Source organism: Saimiri boliviensis, chromosome 4 (genome assembly GCF_048565385.1).
Source record: "Saimiri boliviensis isolate mSaiBol1 chromosome 4, mSaiBol1.pri, whole genome shotgun sequence".
Taxonomy (NCBI): Eukaryota; Metazoa; Chordata; class Mammalia; order Primates; family Cebidae; genus Saimiri; species Saimiri boliviensis.
The window spans coordinates 35207353-35228490 of record NC_133452.1 but is presented as its reverse complement, the minus strand read 5'-3'; the positions used below and the strand labels follow the sequence as shown (position 1 = coordinate 35228490).

The 21138-nt window shown below is 39.8% G+C and overlaps 1 long non-coding RNA gene across 1 annotated transcript; it reads right to left on the bottom strand.

Annotated features, from left to right (window-relative positions):
• Nucleotides 1-2877: 2877 nt before the first annotated feature.
• LOC141584261 (uncharacterized) lies at nt 2878-18407 on the bottom strand. Its single transcript, XR_012517182.1, has 3 exons — nt 16195-18407; nt 7503-7728; nt 2878-3109 (listed from the first exon to the last, which is right to left on the bottom strand). It is a non-coding gene; the product is annotated as an uncharacterized LOC141584261 (long non-coding RNA).
• Nucleotides 18408-21138: the final 2731 nt, after the last annotated feature.

The window sequence follows — 21138 nt, the reverse complement described above, 5'->3', positions numbered from 1 at the left end:
CCAGCCATGGTGGCTGGCACCTGTAATCCCAGCTACTCAAGAGGCTGAGGTAGGAGACTTGCTTGAACCCAGGAGGCAGAGGTTGCAGTGAGCTGAGATTGTGCCACTATACTCTAGCCTGGGTGACAGCGAGACTCCATCTCAAAAAAAAAAAAAGGAAAAAAAATGGGAATACTGAAATAACTATAAGAATATAATTAATATAATATGAACAAAAAATTAACAGAAATAATGTAGGAATGGCCATTATTTATGTGACTATATTTCACAGAAACCACATTTTCCCAAGAATGGTTGTCCCTTTAAAAATTCTATAGGTCCTATGATATAGGACATAGTGGTCTAAAGCTAAGATCTAAGTGGTTTCATCTCAAGGAAAATTAAAGCATTGCATGGCAATGAGAACAGCAGAGAAAATTTAAGGGCCAAGATCTTTCGTACGTTTTCTATGTCAAGTTTGGGTTTGCATTTTAAAACTCTTAGAAAGATTAACAGTAAAAATAGGGCATCTTTTTTCATCTCTGTTGTTTGCAGATATAAGCATATTTTACTCACTGAATTATTAATTCTTCCATATCCCTGTCAATTTTTTAAAAAAGACCAAGAACTTCTAAAATAACATGTCAGAATCTGTGATTCAGAGGCAGAGCAAATGTATTCAGCTCTCAGAATAACCTCAGTGCTGACCCAATTGAGTCTTAAATGAGAAGCTTTCTAAGAATATGATTGTTTCACAGTAACTTTCTATGTATTCTCTCAAACAGAATTTAACAAGGGCCACAGCTTCTCAAGATATTCAAAATTGAATACTGCTCATCCTTTCATCCATTTTGGGGGGAAAAATCCAGCTACAAATCCTTAAACATTAAGCAAATAAGCAGAAACCTTCCTGTGCAATAAGCATTTCAAGACACTTGCAGGAGAGTCACGCCTTTCTATTGAGTTATATTTCAAATAATTGCATTAGAAAAAAAAAGGCATTGGGAGATTAAACATAAAGTGTATTCCAGTCAATACCTTTGGGTCAAGCTATACTGCCCTAAACACACTAGACCAGCATACATTCATCTGTAGGATGCGAAATTTCTTCCACTCTCCCTATCACCGGAACACTCACCTGCAGTTCTTGGAGGCATTAGACTCAGATGTGGAGTGTCCATTGTTCTAGCTGAATGTGGACACCATGAAGACTGTTGCTCCTGAGCCCCTTCTATCAGGTCAGCCATAGAGGAGGTCAGTTTTTATTCAGTTGGATTTTCTGTTGTTTCTTAAAGGCCCACAGTTACAATATCACAGGCCTGAGTGAGATTTTGGTTCCCTGGAAGATCTAGCAAATGAGCTGTGAATGCCTTATTGACATTAGCTAATCAAATAATTAGCAAAGGCAGGTAGAGTCGAAACTCTCATATAAATAAGTCACTTGTGATGTACATTGAGGTTGCTGAGAATGAAGATTATTATATGGCTTACTCCAGTGAAAGGATATATATATGAATGTAATTTCAGAGACCTTTCTTCTAAACCAACAATAGAAAAGCTAATTCTCTTTTCTTCTACTTTTGACATCACAATTAAAAAGAGACCCCATTCCTTTGGCTCTAAAAGTATGTCACAAGAACAAGAGCGAGCATTTGTTGGCTTTCTGCTTGGCATTGGTGTTCCTTTTGTGTCTCTCAAGCTTGGCATGTGAATAAGTCACTGAAGATTGAGTGTGTTATAGAAAGAAAAAAAACCACTTGAGTTTGAACCTGCAGCTTCAAAGAACAAAACAAATGTCAGCACAGAAAAAAATAGCAAGTTACTCTGTGTCAAATGAATATGCTCTTTTAGGCGGAAACACCTTGAACGAGGTGATGGGTACTTTCTTCACACGAGAGCTACAGCACAGCACCCTGGCAAGGTACCTGCGTGAACCAGGCAGTGAAGGAATATCTTCTCCTGAAGCCTTTCATCATACCACTTTGACTTGCTATCACGGCTGCCTGGGCATGCTGACTCCAGTGAGTTCCAGGCATCGGTAGGTACCGAAAATATAAACAAAGGAAAACACTTCACAGATATGGGTTCTTTCAGAAAATCAAAAAAAAAGGAGGAGATTGGGAGTCCCAGGCAAAGCATTAATATTATGAGTCAGACATACCTGCAGTTCCCAGGTGCTTTGCGGATTTATTTTGTGCCGTGTAGCACACGTCTTCTGCCTGCTTTTCTCTTGCAGATTCTCCTCTTGATCCTCCTCCCTCCCACTTGGAAATGACTTCTGCTGGATTTTAATGCTTTGATTCTTTTTTTTTTTTTTTTTTTCTGAGGTGGAGTCCCGCTCTGTTGTCAAGGCTGGAGTGCAGTGGCGCCATCTCAGCTACTACAACCTCCACCTCCTGGGTTCAAGTAATTCCCCTGCCTCAGCCTCCTGAGTAGCTGGGATTACAGGGGCCCACCACCATGCCTGGCTAATTTTTGTATCTTGAGTAGAGATGGGATTTCACCATGTTGGCTAGGCTGGTCTCAAACTCCTGACCTCAGGTGATTTGTCTGCCTTGGTCTCTCAAAATGCTGGGATTACAGGCATGAGCAATCTTGACTCACTGCAACCTCCACCTCCTGGGTTCAAGTGAGTCTCCTGCCTCAGCCTCTCAAATAGCTGGGACTACAGGCACTTGCCACTACACCCAGCTAATTTTTGTATTTTTAGTAGAGATGGGATTTCACCATATTGGCCAGGATGGTCTCCATCTCCTGACCTCCGTGGTCCGCCCACCTTGGCCTCTCAAAGTTCTGGGATTACAGGTGTGAGCCACTGTGCCCGGCTGGTTTTGCACATTTTTAAAGGAAAGAAGCTGAAGGAGAAAGAAGTGGATGAGGGGGATAAGAAACAGAGACTTTCTACAGTCTACAAAGCTTAAAGTGCGTATTATCTGACCCTTTACAGGAAAAGTTTGCTGACCTCTCATATGACTCAGCAAGTCTCTAGGGCTCTGAAGCACTTCACTGGATCTCCCATAAGCAACACTTAGGACAGTGGAAAAAGTGTTTGAAGGATTTGGTGGTAGGTGTTAGAACCAGGCTTCCACAAGGCATATGCTTCTGGTAGATAGAACTCAATCACATCTATCTGCAAGGGAAGACAGAAAATAAAGTCAAGCTCTCTGCCTAGGAGGGAAAGGCATCTGGTTGGTTAAAATGCAGTTGTTACAGGGCACACAAGGTCAACTGCTAGGAGAATTAAATTGGCAGTTGTTGAGAGCTCAAGAAAGGCAACCAGAGCACATCAGACAAAGGTTATTGAGGTGGCTTCCCAGAAAAGGTCAAACCAGGACGGTGGGTCAGCAAGAGGGTGGGAAATTCAGGTAAATGGAATGAGATAATCATAGCACAAACATGGGAAATGTAAGGCTTGCACAGGGAATCACATCTAACAAGGGACAAGGTCTCACTGGGGAGTTCTGGGACATCAACTGCCTAGAAAGACAGATTGGGTTTCAGATGGTAAAAGGCCTTGAGTGTCAGTTTACATATATGGATGTCAACTTAAAAAAAAATAGTCCAACCAAGAATTTTTTCTGATTTGTATTTTATCTTATTTGCGTTTTCCTCTTTGGCAGCATTGTCTATGGATCTGGAGACTCTGCATCATGGTTTTCGTCACAGATATCTCTGGATAAAGGCTACCCTCAGAAGATAGGGATACTTGGATTTCAAGAAAAGAAATAAAATTTGACTCATCTTTTTTGAGAAAACAAACTTATAAATCATACATTTAAAGAATTGGATGACAACATTTATAATTGGTATAAAGAATAACAATAAAATGAATACTCAGCCTCCTACCGTGGCATTACGTAACAAAACACTGCCAGTAATTGACACCTTTGTGCCCTCTTTGAAAACATCTCCTTCTCCCCACCAGGAGAAATTAAATTCTGAAATTTATGGTACCTGTTCCTTGTTTTTCTTTATAACTTTACTACCTTTTTATGGATTCCTGGCAATATACTGTTTAATTTTACCTGCTTTGACCTTTCTATAGGTGGTACTTTATTGTACATATTCTTCTGTCATGTGTTTTTTGTCCTATGCTATGTTTTTAAGATTCATCCAAGTTGCTGCTCATAGCTAGTAGCTAATTCGTTTATACAGTATTCTGCTATATGTTATCCCACTCTTGAGGACCATGTCTCTTTCTTTTCAAATTGGAAAAAAAAAATGTATCTCTTTCAAAGACATCAAAATAAATACTAAAAAGTCAAAAACAAAACGAAACAAAAAAACAGAAAGTAAGATGACGGTGAAGAATGCATTGCTTGTGTCTGCAGACTATTTAAAAGTCAGGGTATCTCTCCGTGGAACTCCCTGTTCTAATAGGAGTATAGAGCTTAGCATATCATGTTCCATTTGATTTGCTATGACATTTGTCTGTACTCTTTTCTGGCGGTTGGTTTTTTCAAATCACAAGTCCTTGCATGTGATCGAAGGGTTTTAGTTGCTTTAGAGACTGCCCCGTCCCCTTGCCTTCACCCTGCCAGTTACAACATTCAGGGCACTTTTGTACTAACAAGTCTCAGATTTCCATTTCGGGACATTTGGGCACGGGCCTTCCTAGGAGAATTTCCTCACATACTCCGGCTGTCGACAACATGACTTGACTTTTGTAATCCAATTATTCTGAACATAATATAAGTCTGACGGTGATAATTCTATGCATTCATCTTCCTTGTTAGGCTTTTGTTCTTGAGTCTACTTGTGGCTCAATTTTGTAAATGAAGAAAGCCATTTTCTCTTTCATGTCTTAAACCTGGCTGAGAGAACCTTTCTCAGCTTCTGCTGACACATTCATTCCACCGTCCACGTAAGAAAGCTTGGAGATCCTGGCACAGCATCACAAAACATCAGTGCACAGTCTCATGTGAAAACCTCAACTGTTCAAGTCTCACTATCTAATATAGTTTTCATGAGTGTTAACAACTGTCTGATTCCTTCCTACAGAAAAGAAACAAGAAAATTTTTCCAAGAGTGGTAAAACATTTTACTTTTCAAACATTTCTCTAAGTTTGTTTTCCTTTTTGTTGTATATTTCACAGGCAGGTTTCAATTCTGAATAATTAGCATATGTTTGCCTCTGGAGAACAACCTGAGTTGCAAAAACTCCTTTTTAAGCTTCTCTGCTTAAAGCAATCAACTCTATAAATTATACATCTCTTACTTACTTGATATGCATTTTCTAATAGGTAGTCTAAAGCCATTGCATATGAATTCTCATTTTCACATTAAAGGTGGAAAAATCCTAAAATTTTTTTTTTTTTTTTTTTTTTTTTTTTTTTTTTTTTTTTTTGCCAAGAGGCAGATATTCTTCTTTTGAAAAGCCTGTTTATTCCTGGTGGAAAGTTTTATTTCTATCTTCAGAAACATCATTTTAAATTTGTGTAATCAGTTCAGCAAACCGCTTCTTAAAGTGATAAATAAATATCAAATTAAACTTGCAATTAAAATTTACTAAAAATATAGGTTGCTATAATTTTGTTGGTGATAAAAGTACAGAAGTAGAAATGATTAATGATGATTACTAATTATGCAGCTGTGTTCTGAGCACACAAGTCTATGGAGCTATAGCTTTTCAGCTAAATGAAAATGTTATTCTAGGAAAAACCTTTGTATATCATATCTAAATGCAACTCATTTCCAGTCAGAACTTAAACACTCCCATCAGCTCATAATGCTTAGCTTGACAAAGAGATCCAGAAAATTAGAATGCTAGAAAAAAACCTCTCATTTCCTCTTTTGCTTATTGTTGTCTTTTTGTTGACTGTTAGAGTTTCTCAGAAAAATGCCATCAATGTGAGAAATTATCTGATATTAATAATAGTGAAGACAAGAGTTTCTTGTTAAAATTCTGGCTTCTTTCTTTCCTAAATTTTGTATATCCTGTCTTGGCATTTCATATGAAAAATAACTTATTGGTAAGACGAACAAAGTCACTAAAAAATAAATTTACTAAATAATTGTGTTTTTTTTGTTTGTTTTTGTTTTGTTTTGTTTTAGAGATGGAGTCTTGCTCTGTCACCCAGGCTAGAGTGCAGTGGAGTAATCATAGCGCACTGCAGCCTCAAACTCCTGGACTTAAGTAATCGCCTTGCCTCAGCCTCTCCAGGTGCAAGTCATTGCACCCAGCAACTTACTAAATATTTGACGTGTAGACAGAGTACCTAGATTTGATCCTATCCTCTATTACTTAAAATAAGAAAACCTACAAATTAGGTAGCCCTCAATTTTTTTAACCATATATTATTTTCGATTAGCACAAACATCCCATTTTCCTCTCTCTCTTCTTCACTTGCATAGAAAATCATTATTTTACAAAACACAATTTTACAGATAAAGTAACAGAGACTCACAGAGGTTATGTGAAATTATAATATCTCTGACTTAACTTTCTTATATTCCAGTCATGTGTTACTTTCAGTATGCAATCAACAAACAAAACCAGGCTGGGCATAATGGCTCATACTGGTATAATCCAGCATTTTGGGAGGCTGAGGCAGACGGATTGCTTGAGCCCAGGAATTTGAGACCAGTCTGGGCAACATAGCAAGACCCTGTCTCCGAAACAAAACCAAAAGCAAACACACAAAAAGGAGATGGCGAGAGAGAGAAAAGCAGAGAGAAAAAAAAGAAGAGACAAAGGGAGAAAAAAAAAACAGAGAGAGGGAAAAAAGAAGAACGATAAAAGAGGGTGTTGTTGTTGTGAATGTTAAGTATGGAATTCTGGGTAAAGAAGAAAATGATAAAGTAGTAGAAAAATTATGGAAATTTGGAAAATGTTGTCCTCAAACCAGAGTAGCTACTAAGAGTATCACATTGTGGCTATAATTTAGTGGATATTTAACATGAAAAATGTTGAATGAGGGAGATGCCTGCAATTTTCCTTCACAGAGGTGACTTGGTGTGATGGAAAAGATAAAAAAAAAAAAAAACCCATGAAAACTTGTCTAGAAATTCGATGCTTCTGCTGGAATCTGGTTCCACCTCTGAAGTGCAGGGTGACCTCGTCCATGCGGTATAATTTATTTACTCTTCTCTCCCCATATGGGAAATGATAGAGTATCCATCAACCGTACCCACATCACAGGGCTATGTGAAGATCTGATGATATCACCTTTGTTTAAAAGCTCTTTGAAAGTTGTAAAGCACCAAAGTAGCATAAAGCATGTGACCACAAGTAAACCACATGCTGTTCCTTAGCTTGGAAGTTGGAAAGTAAAATGCCAAAGTAAAATGGAGAAGATGGGTTATGTCATTTTAAAGAAAAATGCAGCGGATTCCATGAACCACAGCCAAATTTTTGAGACCTTCTTTGACTTTTTTTTGAGTGCTTCATCTCAAGCAACAGCGCATAAGCAATTTTGTTTTAGTATCATAAACACCAAGAACCTTTTTATTTTTGTTTTGTTTTGTTGTTGTTGTTTGTGACAAAGTGGTTCGAAGAGGCATTGGGGAAGGAAGCAAGATGCAGCTGAGGGAACCTCAGCCATTTCCCTCCTTATTACAGAGCACCCTGAAATGAAGGCAAGGAAGAGAGCTCACAAGGGGGTAGATCTGCGTCTCCATCTGCTGCTGAGTGACGCAGAGCAAACTACAGAGGTGGAGACACAGAAGTAGCCCAGAAAACTGGCCTGATGGCTCCTCCTGGGCCAAAAACCTCCTGTCAGAGCTGGCCAGTTAGCCATGGGGGACAACCTCGTTAGGACATAGTTAGGGCAAGGGTGCAGAATCAGAGTGGCTGATACAAGAGAGCCCTTCACTATGACAGCAACTCAGACTTCTGAGGCTCCAGAAAGGAAGTAGATGTTTGGGAACACATAGGACAAAAGGCCTTTCCCTTTAACTGCTTGGCATGTGAGACTGAATTTTGGAGAATTAAAAAAAAATAAAAAGAACCACTGTTCGTCTCCTCAGGGCTTAGCGAGTGATTTATCACATTTTTCTAAAATACAGTCTTCACCCCAAACCTTTGTTTGCATGAGGGTGTGTCCCATCCATGGGTGGAAAATTTCCATGACTTTTTTCCATTCTGTTCTGTTCCTCCCTCTTTTGTATAGTTTTTCAGGGTCTCTGTCCATTGTGATTCTAACATGCACCAACCCTAAGGATCAATGTTATTTGCTATTTTAAAACTTGAAAGATCAAAATGGCAGGGGAAAAAGATCAGAATCCCTTTAGTATAGTGCCAATTACTTGCCAAATGTCTGTATGAAGAGCCAACATGACACCTTTCTTACTTAATTCATCCACCAATGACATTTGTTAAATGATTATTCAGCCAATACTATGTCAAAGAATACCACATACTTAAAAAAATCCTTTAATTCAGCAAATCAGCTGATACGAATGATTTTTTTCTTAAAATGTTTGGTGTGTTTAAGTCTCTTTCCCACTTGCAGTCTTCACTACTCCTGTGTCTGAGGCAGGTGGTGACAGTTGTTATTCTGTGGTATGAATTTTTAGAAACAGCAGCACTGTAGGGTGGACAAATGGTTTCATCAGGAAATCATGCGCTGGTTTGAGATAAGGAAGGGTGGATTTGCAAATCACCTTCTCTTGAGTCTCACGTGTACTTTCTCCTCTCTAAGCTGCTCTCTGTTGTGGATTCTGTCCTTCAAATCACTGCAAAGCTTTTCACACACTCCTTATATAACACCTTCTTTTCTTGCAGAGAGCAATGATCTTACCGTTTTCTGAGAGAAACTCGTAGATTAGTGCATTATGAGACAAAAGTTGACATCAGCTTTCTCTTAGATGCTTTACAGGAACAAAACAAAGAAACAAAAGAAAAACAGTGCTTTCTGCTGAGGAACAGGTCCACAACCTTAGGATGCCCTGCACTTCCAGGACAATCAGTTCTGAAAACACCATGGTCACCTACAGCACTGCAGTGAACTGTATTCCAAGAAGACTGGGGAGCAAATGTCGAGATGTTCTTTTCACTACAATGCAAAAGCATATCACACTGCTGCTTACACACAGCACATTTTTTAACTTAAAAGTAAATGCTAATTCTTTGAAGATTAAATATTTTAAAAAACTCTCAAACCTAAGCAAATTTTCCAGTCTCTCTGGAAAAGCAATTGATAAATAATACACTCAAACTGTGAACATATTTTCACACTGTTAGAATGTATTTATTAAAAAATAATATGTTTCTGGAAACAGCTCTCTATTGATCATCTCCCCAGGGCCAGAACAAACACACAAGTTCTATGGAATCAAAGCCTTACAGGTAAGAAAAATTTTGTCAGATGAATTCTTCAGGAAACAAGATCATGCCAAGATAGGCCATCTACATTTTTTTTTTAAACTGGATTCTTCATCCTATAATAATAGACCGTAAGTTTTATATGAAGTGTGTAATGTGTCAGCATGGCTAGGATGAACTACATCTCCCACAATTCCTGTTCTTATATCTTTCTGGGTAAGGTGAGCTATGGGGAGAGGTTCTTGCGGGACACAGGAGGGTGGAAGGGAAGCAGCAGCCACATTCTAGCCTTCCTCCACACACTGTGGCTTATCTGCTGGCTTAGCTCCTTGGTGTGGGCAGTGGCCAGGCTTGCAGCTATTTCATCTTCCCATGGATCCTCCTTCAGCTTTTCTGATTCCTTCTCTGATAATTAAAAAGTACTAACTGCTCTAGATATAGTGGTAAGACATTTGCACAGCAAGGGCAGGAGATAAACCCCAGAAATACCTAGTCTGAGGCATGTTGAGGCACACTACCCAGAACAAGAGAAGGTTCCATAAGTCCAGACTGCTGTGCAAACAGCTCTGCCACTTAGACCACATGATCAAGAAGAGTCAATGGTGCTTGAAATGTCAGTAACAGATAGAAATGCTGTTTAAAGCCTTTGCCAGGCTCTTATAGGTGGATCACAGATCAGACCCTTAGGATTTTGGAAGAAAGCCCTGCCATTCTTTATAGGTAATTATTCTTCTTTTTATGAAATAGCTTTTGTGTTACTACTGGGCCTTAGTAGAGACTGAATGTTTGACTATGGGCTACCAAGTTACCATATGACCTGAGCTGCCCATTACTAGTGTCATCTGAGTCACCAAGCCATAAAAGTTGAGTAGGCACAGCAGGACTCTCTGATCAAGTGGAAATGGTAGACACAAAATTGGGCCTCAACAGGGTTTGAAAGCACAAATATGTTACATGAGCAAGTGGCCTACAAATCCGTGGCCCTTACTCCTGTTACATTGCCTTCTTATTCTCAACTTACACCTACGATCTCTTGGAGAGCTTCATATGGCCAGCCGATAAAGAGACAAAAGTCTTGGGCCTCGTTTGCAGAACTTAAAGCAATGTACCTGGTCATTCGTTTTGCTTCAAAGAATAAATGTCCAGCAGTATAAGTCAACACTAATTCATGGACAATTTGGTTGGATGGTCAGAGATTTGGAAGGAATATGATTGAGAAATTGCTGACAAGGAAATTGGGTGAAAAGATAGGTGATGGACCTCTCCAAATGGGCATAGTGTATCAAAATATTTGTGTTTCATGTGAGTGCTCACCAAAGAGTAAACTCAACAGAGGAGGGTTTCATTCATCAGGTGAATAGGATGAGCCATTCCGTGGACATTTGTCACCTTCCTTCCCAACCAGCTCCTGTCATTACCCAACTGGAAAATGAAAAACAAAAAATGGCAATAGTGGCAAAAAAGGCAGTTATGCATGGGCTCATCAACATGGACTGTATCTTCTTATCAAGGCCTGTCTATCTATAGCCAGCACTGAGTGCCTAATCTGTTAACAGCAGAGATCAACAGTGAGCCTCTGACATGGCACCATTCCCAGCTACTAGGCTGATTACATTAGATCACTTCCCTCCTGGAAGTGGCAGTGTTTTGCTCTTACTGGAACAGACACTTATTGTGGATATGCATTTGACTCCCCTGCACACGTGCTCCTGCTCCCCCACTACAAAGACCATGTACAAAGTAACTTATTCACTCTCATGGTATTTCACACAGCATCACTTTTGACCAAGGAATTTGTGTCACAGCAAATGAGGACTCATGCAATCCACTTATCTTACTGTGTTCCCCATTACCCTGAGGCAGCTGGCTTGATAGAATGGTGGAATGTTCTTTTGGAGACTCATATATGGTCCTTTAGGATGCAAAGTATGCTCTAGATCAGCATCCAGCATATATTTCTGTTTCTTCCTTAGCCAGAACTCTTGTATGGGAATCAAGGGGTAGAAATAGGACAGGAACCTTTCACTATTAGCCCAAGCAATCCACTACAAAACTATGGCTTCCAATCCCTGTGACATCACGCTCAGGTGGCAAAGAGATCTTAGTTCCAAAAGGAAGAGTTCTTCTGCCAGGGGACGTATGATGACTTGGTTGATCTGGAGTGCTACCTGACTACTTTGACTCATGCCACTGGAGAATCAACAAAGAAGGTAGTGATCAAAACTAGGCTGCTTCTACACAAAGAGAATCAGGAGGAATGTCTCGAAAGCTAAAGTTCTAGGTTTTCTCTTAGTACTTCCATATCCCATGATTAAGGAGAATAGAAACCCACATCAATTCAATTTAGCAAGACCGCTAATGGCCTAGAATGTTCAGGAACAAAGATTTGGTTTATACTACCAGGCAGGAACCCATGAGCAGTTGAAGTCATTACTGAAAACAAAGGGAGCATGAATAGGTAGTGGAAGAATGTAGTTCTAAATACCAGCTATGGCCATGTGACCAGTGACAGATACTAGTACTGTAATAGTTATGAATACTTCTTCCTTATTTTTATATGACTGTGTGCAAACATACATATAAATGCATGTGTATCTATTTCTTTAACCAATTGTTTTGTGCTTGTCTTCTGTCTCATTTCCTCACCATCTAACATAAAATGTGTTAATACTATTTAACTTAATATATCAATATAGAAGTTGTCGGATAGCAAAGGGGAACTGAGAATCTGGTGTGAATCTGTTAAAAGAAAAATGGATATCACTCAACATCAAAAAAAAAAGAACGTGAAATTCTCTCTGAAGGAAAAGTGTGTTTTGGTTGTACTTGGGACAGATGTATCATGTTAGAGGCAGGCATGACTTTGTTATCATCTTTAGATAGGTAGGAGGCCAAGCTGTCAAGGGGTGGCTTTGTAAAGAGTGAACCCGACTAGACTCAACTCAGTCTCCCAGGATTTCCTTTTCCATGTGTTTCTGCTTAGGGTGAACCACGGGAGAGATGCTCAGGCAAAACGGAGAGGGGAGTAAAGCAGCAGCCATTTGCTAGCTCCTACCCATCTCTTTGCTGCTGGATCACCTCTCGAATGAGCCAGCAGCTGGGCCTGTAACCGTTCCACCTTCCCCTGGATGGAGCCTCCTGAAGCTTCTCCAACTCCTAGGCCAGGTACACACCTGTGCTGAGCTCTGTAATGAAGAGCTTTGCCTCTGAAGGGCTCTATACAACCAAGGCTAGAGGCATTAAGAACGAATGCAAGTTTCAGTCTGTCCTTCTGAGCTCCCACTGTGTCTGGGGATCCAGCCTGCTCTGGTTCTTTCCCACTTTATATCCATCTTCCTTTCCTGACAACCCGGCATTGGAATTCAAGCTCCCTCATCAGATGTGAAGACAATGGCTTTATAGGCATGACTTAACCACACCACACTGAAAGGTTATGTAATGTTAAATCCCCGTAACTGTATGAGATATATATATACATACATACTTGCTTCTCTATTGAAACCTGACAAATACAGTATTTTGGTTGCTCATTCTAAAATAGTTTCTAAGGTTAAATTCTTTTTTTTCTTTTGAGACAGAATCTCACACTGTCGCCTGAACTGGAGGGCAATGGCACGATCTTAGCTCACTGAAACCTCCGCCTCCCAGGTTCGAGCGATTCTCCTGCCTCAGCCTCCCAGGTAGCTGGGATTACAGGCGCCTGCCACCACACCAGGCTAATTTTTTGTATTTTTAGTAGAGACAGTGTTTCACTATGTTGGCCGGGCTGGTCTCAAACTCCTGTTTACCCACCTTGGCCTCTCAAAGTGTTGGGATTACAGGTGTGAGCCACAGTGTCTGGCCCAAGGTTAAATTCTTAATGAACAACATTCTGGTTAAGTATAGATCCATCACATGTATTTAGATACATTGTGACTGGGCATAATCCAGAGAAACCAAAATGCCGACTATCAGAAGTGATGCATGAGGAACATTTCCTTATGTCAGGAAGGTCTAGAGATAGTAACATTACATCAGCCTCACCATTAAGTGGAGGGGAAAACAGCTTCTTTGAAAAGGGTTTCCAAAGTCTGGACATTGCATAAAACAGAGATCTCGGTAAGTGGAGTCGGGCTGGACAGCACCATCTCAGGAGGTTAGCCAGGAAACCTAGGGAAGGATTGGGACACCATCCGCTGAATTTTGAGTGTGGCATCTTCTGAGGGAGTCATGACATCGGCCTGAATAACCGTGAGTCATTCTTGTTCTTACCTTTCCTCAGCACCATTGGCATGTGAATTCAGCAGCCCCAGAGTTTCTGCTTTCACCCAGTTTTGTTCTAGCCCAATTTGCTCCCACATTGCCGCAGATGACCCAGGAGGGACAGACTGCTCCACAGGGTGCCTGAAAACCTCCAAATATGAGTCATGGAAAGCAACATCATGTAGTTGGCATTTGACTAAAAATCAAGAGATCTGGATGTTAACCAGGAGCTGCCATTTAATTATAAGCTATGTGACTATGGATAAATCAAATTCTCTCTCTGAATCTCATTTTCTCAACTGTAAACCAAAGGAGTTGGACAAGGTGATCTTGAAAATACCTGCTTTCTGTGTAATTAAGAGTGGGCTAATAGGCTAGGCACGGTGGCTCACGCTTGTAATCCTAGCACTTTGGGGGGATGAGGCAGATGGATCACCTGAGGTCAGGAGTTTGAGACCAGCTTGGCCAACCTGGTCTGAAACCCTATCTCTACTAAAAATATAAAATTTGGGTGGGTCTCAGTGGCTCATGCCGGTAATCCCAGCACTTTGGGAGGCCAAGGCAGACAGATCACCTGAGGTTAGGAATTCAAGACCAGCCTGGCCAACATAATGAAACCCCATCTCCACAAAGATACAAAAAAAAAAAAAAAAAAATTAGCCAGGCATGGTGGTGGGTGACTGTAATCCCAGTTAGTCTAGAGGCTGAGGTGGAAGAAGTGATTGAATCCAGGAGGCAGAGGTTGCAGTGAGCCAAGATCTTGCCATTGTAGAGCGAAACTCCATCTTAAAGAAAAACTAATTAGCAGGCTGTGGGAGCATGTGCCTGTAATCTCAGCTACTCAGGAGGCTGAGGCAGGAGAATTGCTTGAAACCAGGAGATGGAGGTTGCAGTGAGCTGAGATAATGCCACTGTACTCCAGCCTGGGCAAAAAGAGCAAAACCCCGTCTCAAAAAAAAAAAAAAAAAAAAAAGAGTGGGATAATAAACGCCCAGAGGATTAACAGGTATGTATAGTCATGCTACATGGACAGCCTGAATTAAATCCCTATTTGTAAATGTGATACGCTACAGCATAGCTGTCCGTTCATCCATCTGTCCACCCCATCCATCCACCTGCCTATCAATAAATATTCACTAAGCACTTCTATGTGCAAGATATTGTGGTCAACATTGGAGACAGGAAGATGAATGTGGTCTGGCTCCCTTCTTCAAGGTGCTCACAGTTCACTGAGGGCAGAAACATTTACACATAACTAATTACATGTGATACTTTTAAAAAGTATATTCAGAACAGAGATGGTACTTTGGGAATATCTTGATGCTCAGAACCTTGTACAAAGTTAAAGGAAAATAATTTTTTTTTCTGAATATCAGAATATATGGAACAAACAGCATTTTAGAAAGTACTATATGGAGATATGGGAAAGAGGGATTTAAAATGCTCCTTTAAACTAAAAATAGAACTACTGTTTGACCCAGCAATCCCATTCCTGGATATATACCTGAAGGGAAATAATTGTTCCACCAAAACACGCCTGTAAGCATATGTTTATGACAGCACTAGTCACAATAGCAAAGACGTGGGTTCAACCTAGGTGTCCATTAATGGTGGACTGGCTAAAGAAAATGTGGTACATATACACCATGGAACATTATGCAGCCATAAAAATGAATGGAATCATGTCCTTTGCAGAGATGTGGCTGCAGCTGGAGGCCATTATCTGAAGTGAATTAGTGCAGAAACAGAAAATCAAATATTGCATATTCTCACTTATAAGTGGGAGATAAATATTGAGTGTACGTGGACATACAAATGAAAACAAAGACACTGGGCTCTCCAAAAGGTGGAGGTGGGGAAGTAAGAATTTAAAAGCTACCTGTTGAATACTATGTTCACTATTTGGGTGATGGTTCAAATAGAAACCCAAACCTCAGCATCACACAATACATCCACGTAATAAACTTACACATGTACTCCCTGAATCTGAAATTTTTTTAAGTTCCTTTAGGAAACTCATTGTCCCCTCTTTTCCTTGACATGTCTTACTGATAGTTATACATATTTATATATATATTCATTACTGCAGCAGACCTTTAGGAAGAGAAAGAGGAGAGAAAAGAAAATTCAAATTCTTCTCTCCATATAACTGAACAAGTAACCATCAACCCCTCTGGAAAAGGCCATGAACTTTCAAGGAAAAGGAGACAGTTACCTAGAATTAGCCAAATGTAATTCAGCCAATGTTATTAACTTACACTATTATGTATAAATGTGATGATTGTTAACTGGAGTTTCATCTTCCTGAAGCAAATATGTATTTTTGAGACTGACATCATCAACACTAAAATGTTTACAAATTAGCATCTATATTTTCCAGAGACAGTTTTAAAGAATTAAATTTATATTTTCAAAACACGACTTCATTTTTCTCAATTTTGTCAGAATCAAACAACTGTTGGTTAAATGACAACAATAAGCAGCTTCTACAAACAGAAAATTCCTGGATGTCATTTCTAGTTTTTGTTCTTAACTCGTACAGTTGAAGATAGTATTAAAGAAACAGAATATCCATATTTTAATGGTTAAACTTAAAATGTTTAACTGTTCGGCATCCAGCAAACTGGGTGAAGTTTGCTCTTCTATCTGACTTCCGAGAAGCCAGCAAGCCAGGTCACGTGGCTGGCTGACCTCCCAGCACCACCCACCTCAACTCCGTGAGATGCCATCAGATCCCACCCAAAGGAGTCAGTCGTCCCCATGAAACAATGACCAATTCTTACAAGACACAACTGGAGCTCTGTTGCTGTGGCACAGGAAGGCTCGATAAGATCGCCCAGCCACAGCATTCTTTTGTGTCAGCAGACGCAAGTGGGATGTTCCTTCTGCAGCTCTTACCGAGCAAGAGGAAGTGGGCTTTGAAACACAATGTTCATTGAAATCGGCTTTCATCTGAGGAATCCCAGGGTGGCTCCTGCTTCACGATGTGCATTCTGTCTGCAGCTGAGCTCTCCTGATGCATTTCCGTTGTTTGTTCTGGAGGGAAGGCAGCACCTTTATGGGACTCACCCTTTTACTAGGTAAAGGGCACCACATTGTGCTGGGCAAAGCATTATGTGTCAGGATGTCTCCAGTGAGTCTGGAGCCTAGGGGAGCATCAAAAATAAAATTTAAAAAACTCAAGTCTTCCGCCATCCTGGCTCACTGATGGAACAATTTAGGAGAGGAACACAAAGACATTTAATGACCCCTGGGGAGAATATGCTTGTTTGGTGACCTTAGGAGCAGGAAGTCAATTATTGCTTTAGTTGCTACGTTGGGCATGACGCCACAGGACACAAATGGGGCTACTGAATGTACGTCTGAGTGTTGGCCCAATAGAACCTGTCCAGAAGCAGCCTGAGATCCGTGATCCATTGTGGGGCAATTCTGGCTCTTAAGAAAATGAAGAGAAGCAAGTAATCCAGTGTCAAATCATGGGTGAGAAGTCTCTCCATCCCATTGTCCTAGTTCTATAATGTAGCAATTCATCTTCTTTTCAGAGAAAACCATTCTGGATCCAAAACAGATTTTCTCTAAGAAATGGTCTCAGTCAGTACACGGACAAAAAAGCCAACACTATTAGGCCCATCTTTTCTTCTTACTAGACACCTCTTCCTTTCCATCTGCTCCACCCAATCTGGGCCAACCAGTTTCTAATGCAAAATGAGATCGATAATCAACTCCCAATAGGGATAGAAGAGTGAACAGAACACTTTTTGACTTCCCTGGCACTTTTAACTCTGAACATACATTTTCCTTTGACTCTCAGAATAAGCTGGCAAAGTTAGATAGGCATTGTCTATTTTCAGCAGTACAAGGAGTTAGGACAGAGACAAAGTTAAAGACCCTTGAACCTCATAAAGAGCTGGCAGCAGAATATATGGAAAAAAACCCGTGCGTCAGGTTCCTCAGGTAGGCCTTGTTCATCAGGTCAGATCCCTTAGGCGTGTGGACAAGTGATCAGTCTCCAGGTGACTAAAGGCTGGCTTTCATTCATCACCTCCAGAGGGCTGACCCCGACATATGTCTGTGTGTTTATGGCAAGGTAGATAGGACCCATACATAAGGAAATACTGATACTGAAAAACTTGAAAAACCTGGAAGTTGCTTCTTGGAATCCAATGTTCTTGTCCTAATCTAAAAAGAATAGATGTCAATCTTGCAACTGACGCAAGACACTGACGAAAATGACAATCCATGCACTTAGCTTTCCCAAGAATGAAATGAATCAAAAAGTACAAAGAAATCAAAATTCTAGCTAATGCTCATGAAAAGGACTCAAAACTACTCTCTAAATGGCTTATCTTTAGCTGAGCTCATAACAGAACTCTTGAATTCCTGGGAATTTGATAGAGTTTTCTTGCAATATTCTTCAGAAAGGATTGCCCGAACCTAGGGATAGCAAAAGTTTCTGATGATCTTTCTCCTACCTATGACTCAACTTATCCCTAACTATAATAGGCTTCTGGAGAAGAGAATTTATATTAGCAATTGGCTTTGAGTAAACGTGTCTGTGAAACTGTTTCTTTCTTATCATCCCGTTCCCCAAATCTAGTTAAAAGAATAAAATGAAATTAAATGATTAAATAAAATGGATAACCAGTGGTCAAAACTTTGCAAAGGAGATTCTTGCACTGAGTGGGATACTCTGGCAGTATCTTTTTAATTCTCAGATTCTATGACTTTAAAAATTCCAGCCAGGCGCAGTGGCTCACACCTGTAATCCTGGCACTTTGGGAGGCTGAGGTGGGTGAATCACTTGAGGCCAGGAGTTTGAGACCAGCCTGACCAACACGGTGAAACCCTGTCTATATTAAAAACACAAAAAATTAGTCGGGCATGGTTGTGCACACCTGTAATCCAAGCTACTCAGGAGGCTGAGGCAGGAGAATTGCTTGAACCCAGGAGGTAGAGGTTACAGTGAGCCAAGATGGTACCACTGCACATCAGCCTGGGCTACAGAGTGAGACTTTGTCAAAAAAAAAAAAATTCTAGAGAATAATGCTGGAGCACATAATATATATGTATATATTTGATATGTATATATCAAATTTGATATATACATATCAAATGGGTTTGAACTGTGCTGTACACTTATGCATGGATTTTCTTCAGCCTCTGCCACACTTGAGATAGCAAGACCAACCCCTCCTCTTCTTCAGCCTACCAAACATGAAGCCAATGAGAATGAAGACTACTGCTGATCCACTTGCATTTAATGAATAATAAATATATTTCCTTTTCCTTAAGATTTTCTTAACTTTTTTTCTCTAGCTTACACACACAATATATAATACATATACAAAATATGTATTAATTATCTACGTTATCAGTAAGGCTTTTGGTCAACAGTAGGGTGATAGTAGTTTTGGGGGAGTTAAAAGCTTTACATGAATTTTCAGCTGCACAAACCCCACATTGTTCAAGGATCAACTGATTGTATATTCTCTGGGCTGGGACCACATAAATAATGTCCAGAAGAGAGATCACATAGTTTATTATTCATATCTAATTCAATTTGTTTTAATTTAGGGAAAAATATATGTATTGAATACTGCTATGTGTCCAGGACTATATAACACAACAAATAAAAAGGTACATCCCTGCCCTCAAGAACATCACAGTGATGGTCTGAAGGCAATCATGTAAACAGATGTTTTTAGAACAACATACTATGTGTTGAGATAGAGTGACACCCATGATAACATGGGCCCTAACTGGATGGACCCTAACTTGTCTTATGAAGCAATAGGAAAGATTTCCAGTAGAGGTAATGCCTGAGCTGATACTTTAGGCTTGAAAAGTAATTGTTTCAGTAAAGAAGATAATGAAGGATATTCCAGATAGAAGGACTAACAGGAGAAAAAGTGAGGAGGCCTGAAATACAAGGCACATTTAAATAAATACAAGAAACTTGGTATTACTGAAAAGCTAAGAGCAAGGAAGAAACGGGGTAAGACATGTATGCAGAGGCCAGAATGAAGATGGTCTTGAAATTTTAAAGCTCCTTTAAGATATAGACAAAATAAATCAGAGCAGGATTTAGGTCTCACCACTTTCTGATACTGAGACTTCAGAAATTAGTGTGAGCTAAAAAATCAAAGAAACTGAAAAGACAAGATGGAGGTTTTCCTAAGATCAAAAGATTTGCTTAGAGGTGATGAATGACAGCTAGAGGTGAAAGCGGAGGTAAAACATTACTGATATTTTGGCCCGCTGCTTATAGCCTCTTGGGAGACCTCTAAAGAGCACTATCAATATGATTCTTTTTTCTTCCTTAGAAGTAACCAGCAGGACATCCACAAAGGCCTTAGATTTCAGCCACAAAGATTTAGATCTTAACTACAATTCTGTGGCCATAAGAATAAATAAGAAATCAGGACATAAGAAAAAAGGGAGAAGAGGGTCAAATTTTGCAGGATATACGTAAAATACTTTTTGTGACCTTAAATTATAAAATTAAAAATGTAATAAAAAGGAAATGGTTTTGAAATTAGATGGTTGGATACAAGCTGCAAAAAGAAAATGAAGAGAAGTGGCCAGGTGTGGTGGCTCACACCTGTAATCCCAGCAATTTGGGAGGCTGAGGTGGGTGGATCACTTGAGGTCAGGCGTTCAAGACCAGCCTGGCCAATATGGTGAAACTTTGTCTCTACTAAAAATAAAAAAAAAGCATCCAGACATGGTGGTGCAGGCCTATAATCCCAGCTACGTGGGAAGCTGAGGCAGGACAATCACTTGGACCCAGGAGGCAGAGGTTGCAGTGAGCCAGGATTGTACCACTGCACTCCATCCTGGGTGACAGAGTGAGACTCCATCTCAAAAACAAACAAACAAAAAAAGAAAATTAAGAGAAGCAAGTAATCCGCAGTGTCAAATCATGGGTGATTTGAACTTGCTCTATAGAAAGTAACAAAAGCAAAGACGACTTAAGTTTAACAAAGGGCAGTGTGTATTTAGTAAATTAGAAATAAGAATACTGGGACCTTTCTGTGGTTGGAAAACTGATAGAAACTACTATTATTAATATAATCGCACAATAAGGCAAGAAAGACCTCTATTAAAGCAATATAGAAGAGAATCCCTAGGGCTTTGCAAGGAAGGAGCTTGAAGTATGCCTCACCTGCTCCTCCATCCTTCTCAAACGCCACCTCTTAGTGACTTAACAAGGTCAAGAAGAAAACAGCTGTAGAGTAACCAGGGCCAGCTATATAATTTCCAGGGTCCAGAACAAAATGAAAATGCAGAACTTCTTATTCAAAAAGCAGAAAATAACATGATATTAAAGGTACTAAAATAGTTTTTTCTGTTCTTTCACAGTCTTTTTCTTGATTTGTCACGGGTTTTTTTGTTACTATAATTCTATTCTAAATAAGAAAAAAATAAAATTTTAAATTATTAGCAGGATTCTTAACATTCTTAACATTATATTGTGGAATGCCAGTCTTCAATGCAAATTTAAAAGCCATTAACACACGTGTAGAATCATCAAAATCACACAATTTGTGTTTTGTACTCATACATGCATATGTATTTTGCTCTGACCAGGACAGTGGAAATGCTTCAGAATACTAACTAAACTGTTCTTACTTCTCTTCTTTATACACATA